The sequence below is a fragment of the Hylobates moloch genome, unplaced genomic scaffold (genome assembly GCF_009828535.3).
Source record: "Hylobates moloch isolate HMO894 unplaced genomic scaffold, HMol_V3 SCAFFOLD_20, whole genome shotgun sequence".
NCBI lineage: Eukaryota > Metazoa > Chordata > Mammalia > Primates > Hylobatidae > Hylobates > Hylobates moloch.
Genome location: NW_026652295.1, coordinates 55,165,496 through 55,175,034, shown reverse-complemented (window position 1 = coordinate 55,175,034; position 9,539 = coordinate 55,165,496).

Here is a 9,539-nt window from a genome sequence, read left to right as displayed (position 1 = left end):
GTAACCAAAACAGCATGGTACTGATACAAAAACAGACACATAGACCAATGAAACAAATTAGAGAACCACAAGTAAGACTACACACCTCCAACCATCTGATCTTCAAGAAACTTGACAAATACAAACAATGGGGAAAGGATTCCTTATTTAATAAATGATGCTGGGAGAACTGGCTAGTCATATGCAGAAAATTGAAATTGGACCCCTTCCTTACACTTTATACAAAAATTAACTCAAGATGGATTAGAGACTTAAACCTAAAACCAAAAACTATAAAAACCTCTAGAGGAAAATCTAGGCAATATCATTCAGGACATAGGCATGGGAAAGATTTCATGATGAAAATAGTGAAAGCATTTTTTCATGTGTCTGTTGCATAAATGTCTTCTTTTGAGAAGTGTCTGTTCATATCCATCACCCACTTGTTGATGGGGTTGTTTGTTTTTTTTCTGGTAAATTTGTTTGAGTTCATTGTAGATTCTGGATATTAGTCCTTTGTCAGATGAGTTGATTGCAAAAATTTTCTCCCATTCCATAGGTTGCCTGTTCACTCTGATGGTAGTTTCTTTTGCTGTGCAGAAGCTCTTTAGTTTAATTAGATACCATTTCTCAATTCTGGCTTTTGTTGCCATTGCTTTTGTTGTTTTAGACATGAAGTCCTTGCCCATGCCTATGTCCTGAATGCTATTGCCTAGGTTTTCTTCTAGGGTTTTTATGGTTTTAGGTCTAACATTTAAGTCTTTTATCCACCTTGGATTAATTTTTGTATAAGGTGTAAGGAAGGGATCCAATTTCAGCTTTCTACACATGGCTAGCCAGTTTTCCCTGCACCATTTGTTAAACGATTTGGGAATCGTTTCCCCATTTCTTGTTTTTGTCAGGTTTATCAAAGATCAGATGGTTGTAGATGTGTGGTATTATTTCTGAGGGCTCTGTTCTGTTCCATTGGTCTATATCTCTGTTTTGGTACCAGAACCATGCTGTTTTGGTAGCCTTGTAGAATAGTTTGAAGTCAGGTAGCTTCATGCCTCCAGCTTTGTTCTTTTGGCTTAGGATTGACTTGGCAATGTGGGCTCTTTTTTGGTTCCAAGTGAACTTTAAAGTAGTTTATTCCAATTCTGAGAAGAAAGTCATTGGTAGCTTGATGGGCATGGCATCGAATCTATGAATTACCTTGGGCAATATGGCCATTTTCACGATATTGATTCTTCCTACACATGAGCATGGAATGTTCTTCCAGTTGTTCGTATCCTCTTTTATTTTGTTGAGCAGTGGTTTGTAGTTCTCCTTGAAGAGGTCCTTCACATCCCTTGTAAGTTGGATTCCTAGGTAACTTATTCTCTTTGAAGCAATTGTGAATGGGAGTTCACTCATGATTTGGCTGTTTGTCTGTTATTGGTGTATAAGAATGCTTGTGATTTTTGCACATTGATTTTGTATCCTGAGACTTTGCTGAAGTTGCTTATCAGCTTAAGGAGATTTTGTGATGAGACAATGGGGTTTTTAGATACACAATAATGTCATCTGCAAACAGGGACAATTTGACTTCCTCTTTTCCTAATTGAATACCCTTTATTTCTTTCTCCTGCCTGATTGCCCTAGCCAGAACTTCCAACAGTATGTTGAATAGGAGTGGTGAGAGAGGGCATCCCCGTCTTGTGCCAGTTTTCAAAGGGAATGCTTCCAGTTTTTGCCCATTCAGTATGATACTGGCTGTAAGTTTGTCATAAATAGCTGTTATGATTTTGAGATATATCCCATTGATACCTAATTTATTGAGAGTTTTTAGCATGAAGTGCTGTGGAATTTTGTCAAAGGCCTTTTCTGCATCTATTTAGATAATCATGTGGTGTTTGTCTTTGTTTCTGTTTATATGCTGGATTACGTTTATTGATTTACATATGCTGCACCAGCCTTGCATCCCAGGGATGAAGCCCATTTGATCATGGTGGATAAGCTTTTTGATGTGCTGCTGGATTCAGTTTGCCAGTATTTTATTGAGGATTTTTGCATGGATGTTCATCAGGGATATTGGTCTAAAATTCTCTTTTTTTTATTGTGTCTCTGCCAGGCTTCGCTATCAGGATGATGCTGGCCTCATAAAATGAGTTAGGGAGGATTCCCTCTTTTTCTATTGATTGGAATAGTTTTAGAAGGAATGGTACCAGCTCCTCCTTGTACCTCTGGTAGAATTCAGCTGTGAATCCATCTGGTCCTGGACATTTTTTGGTTGGTAAGCCATTAGTTATTGCCACCATTTCAGAGCCAGTTATTGGTCTATTCAGAGATTCAACTTCTTCCTGATTCACTCTTGGGAGGGTATATGTGTCCAGGAATTTATCCATTTCTTCTAGATTTTGTAGTTTATTTGTGTAGAGGTGTTTATAGTATTCTCTGATGGCAGTTTGTATTTCTGTGGGATTGGTGGTGATATCCCCTTTATCATTTTTTATTGCATATATTTGATTCTTCTCTCTTTTCTTCTTTATTAGTCTTGCTATCAATTTTGTTGATCTTTTCAAAAAACCAGCTCCTGGATTCATTGATTTTTTGAAGGGATTTTTGTGTCTCTATCTCCTTCAGTTCCACTTTAATCTTAATTATTTCTTGCCTTCTGCTAGCTTTTGAATGTGTTTGCTCTTACTTCTATAGTTGTTTTAATTGTGATGTTTGTTAGGGTGTCAATTTTAGATCTTTCCTGCTTTCTCTTGTGGGCACTTAGTGCTATAAATTTCCGTCTACACACTGCTTTAAATGTGTCCTGGAGATTCTGGTATGTTGTGTTTTTGTTCTCCTTGGTTTCAAAGAACATCTTTATTTCTGCCTTCATTTCGTTATGTACCCAGTAGTCATTCAGGAGCAGGTTGTTCAGTTTCCATGTAGTTGAGCGGTTTTGAGTGAGTTTCTTAATCTTGAGTTCTAGTTTGATTGCTCTGTGGTCTGAGAGAAAGTTTGTTATAATTTCTGTTCTTGTGCATTTGCTAGGGAGTGCGTTACTTCCAACTATTGGTCAATTTTGGAATAAGTGCGATGTGGTGCTGAGAAGAATGTATATTCTTTTGATTTGGGGTGGAGAGTTCTGTAGATGTCTATTAGGTCTGCTTGGTGCAGAGCTGAGTTCAAATCCCGGATATCCTTGTTAAATTTCTGTCTCATGGATTGCCTAATGTTGACAGTGGGGGGTTAACGTCTGCCATGATTATTGTGTGGGAGTCTAAGTCTCTTTGTAGGTCTCTAAGGACTTGCTTTATGAATCTCGGTGCTCCTGTTTTCAATGTACATATATTTAGGATAGTTAGCTCTTTTGTTGAATTGATCCCTTTACCATTATGTAATGGCCAAATGCAAATCAAAACCACAATGAGATACCATCTCACACCAGTTAGAATGGCAATCATTAAAAAATCAGGAAACAACAGATGCTGGAGAGGATGTGCAGAAATAGGAACACTTTTATCCTGTTGGCGGGACTGTAAACTAGTTCAACCATTATGGAAGTCAGTGTGGCCATTCCTCAGAGATCTAGAACTAGAAATACCATTTGACCCAGCCATCCCATTACTGGGTATATACCCAAAGGATTATAAATCATGCTGCTATAAAAACACATGCACACATATGTTTATTGTGGCACTATTCACCATAGCAAAGAATTGGAACCAACCTAGATGTCCAACAATGATAGACTGGATTAAGAAAATGTGGCACATATACTCCATGGAATACTATGCAGCCATAAAAAATGGCGAGTTCATGTCCTTTGTAGGGACATGGATGAAGCTGGAAACCATCATTCTCAGCAAGCTATCACAAGGACAAATAACCAAACACCACATGTTCTCACTCATAGGTGGGAATTGAACAATGAGAACACATGGACATGTGAAGGGGAACATCACACACTGGGGCCTTTTGCGGGGCAGGGGGAGAGGGGATGGATAGCATTAGGAGATATACCTAATGTAAATGACAAATTAATGGGTGCAGCACACCAACATTGCATACATATACATATGTAACAAACCTGCACTTTGTACACATATACCCTAGAACTTAAAGTATAATAAAAAACATTTATAAAAAGAAAATAGTGAAAGCAATTGTGACAAAAGCAAAAATGGACAAATGGGATCCAATTAAACTAATGAGCTTCTGAACAGCAAAATAAGTTATCAGTGTAAACAGACAACCTACAGAATGGGAGAAAATCGTTGCAGTCTATCCTTCTGGCAAAGGTCTAATATCCAGAGTCTACAATGAGCTTAAACAAATTTACAAGAAAAATACCAAACAACCCCATTAAAAAGTGGGCAAAGGATATGAACAGACACTTCTCAAAAGAAGACATTCATGCAGCCAAAATCATGTGAAACAAAGCTCAACATCACTGATCATCAGATAAATGCAAATCAAAACCACAGTGAGATATCATCTCATGACAGTCAGAATGGAGATTATTAAAATGTCAATAAACAGCAGATGCTGGCATGGTTTTGGAGAAAAAGGAACATTTTTACACTGTTAATTGGAGTGTAAATTATTTCAAAAATTCAATTATTGTGGAAGATAGTGTGGCGATTTCTTAAAGACCTAGAGGCAGAAATACCATTTGACCCAGCAATCCCATTATGGGGTATATACCTGAAAGAATATAAATTATCCTATTATAAAGGTACATGATTGTGTATGTTCATTTCAGCACTATTCACAATAGCAAAGACAGGGAATCAACCAAAATGCCCATTAATGATAGACTGGATAGTGAAAACGTGGCACATGTATACTATGAGATACTATGTAGCCATAAGACGGAATGAGATCATATCCTTTGCAGGGATATGGATGGAGGTGGAAGCCATTGTCCTCAGCAAAACTAACGGGGGAACAGAAAACCATACACTACATGTTCTCACTTATAAGAGGGAACTGAACAATGAAAACATGTGGTACATTGGAGGGAAGAACACACTGAGCCTTGTTGAGTCGGGGAGGGAGAGCATCAGGAAGAATAGCTAATGGATGTTGGGATTAATACCTAGGTGATGGGTTGATCTGTGCAGCAAACCACCATGGCACACATTTACTTATGTAACAAACCTGCACATCCTGCACATGTATCCCAGAACTTAAAATAAAAGTAGAAAAAAAAACAGAAATGAGGTCTTGATTCATTGCCTAGGCTAAAAAAACACATTCTTATTTAACTGGCTCAACTAGCACATATTGTCCCCTTTACTTGAAAGACTCTTCCCACTTCTTGCTAAATAAACTTGCCTTGTCCTTCAGATACCTTCTGAGACATCAACTGTACCAAGAAATCCTCCTTGACCCCCTCAAGACTAAATTGGATGTCTATTCCATGTGTTCTCTTACCTCTATCATAGCACTTAATGCATAGTAAGTTGTTTCTTCTTTGTCTCTTTCACTAGTTTCCAAGTTTCTAGAGGGAAAAGATGTTGCTAACGACAGAGTAATTACTCAATAAATATTTATTGAAAGAACAAATAAATAATATCATGAAGATAAAAATTTGCTAGACCCATGTTGGTCACCATGAAGATGCAAAATTTCCTGGCATACTAAAAAATTTTTAAATCTCTTAATAGAAAACATTTAAAGTAACTATCAAGGAAGATAAATTTAGGAGAAATTAAAGAAAGAGTATTCAGGCATGCATATGTTAAGGGAGGGATCCAGCAGACAGATTATGTCCTCACCTCGCCTCAACTTCAGAAAGATACTTAAGTATCTAGAAACCATTGGCTCTAGATACTTAATGATCTTTCTGTCAAATGATTTATGTGATAGAATAATTCTACCATTCTGAAAATTTTAGAGGTATAACAGAAGGAGGGTCAGATTTCTTAGTTTTATCACAGTAAAAAGATCCAGGGCGGATGGAAAGACTAATTTGAAATGTTTCAGCCTTCCTCCTCTCATTTTATTTCATTATTGTGATAGAGTGAGAATTTTCCGGAAGGGAAACAGTGAGGAAAGACAGAGCAAAAGTAGGATAATTTGGGGTCATTGGGTTGAAAATGATTGACTACTATTAATAATGTTACATTAACCTGTTGTTCTCCTGTTCTGGGAAGTGAACTGAACACTCCAAATAATTTTGGCATTCACAGCAATTCAAACATCACCTACAAAGCTCCATTTGGTTGGTTGTGATCTCAGATGGAAATAGAAGGTGCTGGCTAATCCAGCGAATGCAATGTATTTATGGAAAATCAAATCTTTTTATTACATTGGAAAACTTTGAATTAATGGCATAGAGAAAAAGTGATGAATACATTTGCAATAACATATATTTTCATATGACTTGGTCTTATGTAAATAAATTATTTAGAACAGTTATATGTCCTTAGTGATCTTCCTTCTGTTCTTCCATTGATATGTGCACATGACTCTCTTTTCTATCCAAAGGAATTTTCTTTCCCTGGGTGTTACACGATAAACCATGATGGGGGAAGAAACAAAGATTGGCTATGTAATCAGCTGATTATGAATGACTTTCAGCTCCTATTAATGCAAACCAAACATGATTTAACTAAATTCACTAAGAAAGTCCAGGAGTTCTTAGCTTTGGAAATATGGAATGCCTTAAGTCTGAGTTTCACTGATCCTCTGAGATGGCCTCAGTTTTAAACAATACTTTATTTCCACAAAGACAGTTGTGATAATCCTGGTAGCTATATAGAGAGAGAAAGTAATATGTATGTTTCAAAGCACATAGTTTTGAAAAATCTTTCAAAGCACATAGTTGGAGAAATCCATGTATCTCTTTCTTTAAGAAATTTCAAAGACAAATGTTCCACTGTAATATCTATATAATTTCAATGAAGTATATAAACTATAAATGAATGAAGAAAATAAAAATGGCATTTCTTTCCTATTAATTTAGTTGTTTTGACCTAAAAATACTTTAAAATGTGGCTAATATGCTCATCTCACTTACAATATCGAATGTAGAAAACTGATAAAATATGCTTTCAAGTCCTGTGGTTCTTTTAAGATTCCTCAGAAATCTACCACCACCCACTGAAGGAGCATTATTAGTTACATGTTAACAACATATACTCAATTACCAACATAAGATATATGTGTACAAAACTCCACTTTGAAAATAAAACATTTGCAGAAATAAGTAAATAGTAGAAACAATGCCTTACAACGGTTCAACATATTTCTTCCTGTATTGTGACAGTCTTTTACAAAATGGTAAAAGGAAAGAAAGAGCACAAAAAAATATGCTACAAGTTCCAACTCAAATGTACATTTATTGAAAACTGTTATGGGTATAAATTTCCCTCTACACACTGCTTTGAATGTGTCCCAGAGATTCCGGTATGTTGTGTCTTTGTTCTCATTGGTTTCAAAGAACATCTTTATTTCTGCCTTCATTTCATTATGTGCCCAGTAGTCATTCAGGAGCAGGTTGTTCAGTTTGCATGTAGTTGAGTGGTTTTGAGTGAGTTTCTTAATCCTAAGTTCTAGTTTGATTGCACTGTGGTCTGAGAGACAGTTTGTTATAATTTCTGTTCTTTTACATTTGCTGAGGAGAGCTTTACTTCCAACTATGTGGTCAATTTTGGAATAGGTGTGGTGTGGTGCTGAAAAAAATGTATATTCTGTTGATTCGGGATGGAGAGTTCTGTAGGTGTCTATTGGGTCCACTTTGTGCAGAGCTGAGTTCAATTCCTGGATATCCTTGTTAACTTTCTGTCTCATTGATCTGTCTAATGTTGACAGTGGCGTGTTAAAATCTCCCATTATTATTGTGTGGGAGTTTAAGTCCCTTTGTAGGTCACTCAGGACTTGCTTTATGAATCTGGGTGCTCCTGTGTTGGGTGCATATATATTTAGGATAGTTAGCTCTTCTTGTTGAATGGATCTCTTTACCATTATGTAATGGCCTTCTTTGCCTTTATTTCTTTACCATTATGTAATGGCCTTCTTTGCCTTTATTTTGAGTCTATGTGTGTCTCTGCACATGAGATGGGTTTCCTGAATACAGCACACTGATGGGTCTTGGCTCCTTATCCAATTTGCCAGTCTGTGTCTTTTAATTGGAGCATTTAGACCATTTACATTCAAAGTTAATATTGTTATGTGTGAATTTGATCCTGTTGTTATCATCTTAGTTGGTTATTTTGCTTGTTAATTGATGCAGTTTCTTCCTAGCCTCGATGGTCTTTATGATTTGGCATGTTTTTGCAGTGGCTGGTACTGGTTGTTCCTTTCCATGTTTAGTGCTTCCTTCAGGAGCTCTTTTAGGGCAGGCCTAGTGGTGACAAAATCACTCAGCGTTTGCTTGTCTGTTAAGTATTTTATTTCTCCTTCACTTATGAAGCTTAGTTTGGCTGGATATGAAATTCTGGGTTGAAAATTCTTTTCTTTAAGAATGTTGAATATCGGCCCCCATTCTCTTCTGGCTTGTAGAGTTTCTGCCGAGAGATCAGCTGTTAGTCTGATGGGCTTCCCTTTGTGGGCAACCCAACATTTCTCTCTGGCTTTCCTTAACATTTTTTCCTTCATTTCAACTTTGGTGAATCTGACAATTATGGTCTTGGGGTTGCTCTTCTCAAGGAGTATCTTTGTGGCATTCTCTGAATTTCCTGAATCTGAATGTTGGCCTGCCTTGCTAGATTGGGGAAGTTCTCCTGGATAATATCTTGCAGAGTGTTTTCCAACTTGATTTCATTCTCCCCATCACTTTCAGGTACACCAATCAGAAGTAGGTTTGGTCTTCTCACAAAGTCCCATATTTCTTTGAGGCTTGTTCATTTCTTTTTATTCTTTTTTCTCTAAACTTCCCTTCTTACTTCATTTCATTCATTTCATCTTCCATCACTGACACCCTTTCTTCCAGTTGATCGCATTGGCTACTGAGGCTTCTGCAATCTTCACATAGTTCTCGAAACTTGGCTTTCAGCTCCATCAGCTCCTTTAATCCCTTCTCTGCATTGGTTATTCTAGTTATCCATTCATCTAATTTTTTTCAAAGTTTTTAACTTCTTTGCTATTGTTTTGAATTTCCTCCCAGAGCTTGGAGTAGTTTGATCATCTGAAGCCTTCTTCTCTCAACTCATCAAAGTCATTCTCCATCCAGCTTTGTTCTGTTGCTGGTGAGGAACTGCGTTCCTTTGGAGGAGGAGAGGTGCTCTGCTTTTTAGAGTTTCCAGTTTTTCTGCTCTGTTTTTTCCCCATCTTTGTGGTTTTGTATACTTTTGGTCTTTGATGATGGTGATGTACAGATGGGTTTTTGGTGTGGATGTCCTTTCTGTTTGTTAGTTTTCCTTCTACCAGACAGGACCCTCAGCTGCAGGTCTGTTGGAGTTTTCTAGAGGTCCACTCCAGACCCTGTTTGGCTGAGTGTCAGCAGCAGTGGCTGCAGAACAGCGCATTTTCATGAGACCACAAATTCAGCTTTCTGATAGTTCCTCTGGAAGTTTTGTCTCAGAGGAGTACCTGGCTGAGTGAGGTGTCAGTCTGTCCCTACTGGGGGTTGCCTCCCAGTTAGGCTGCTCAGGGGT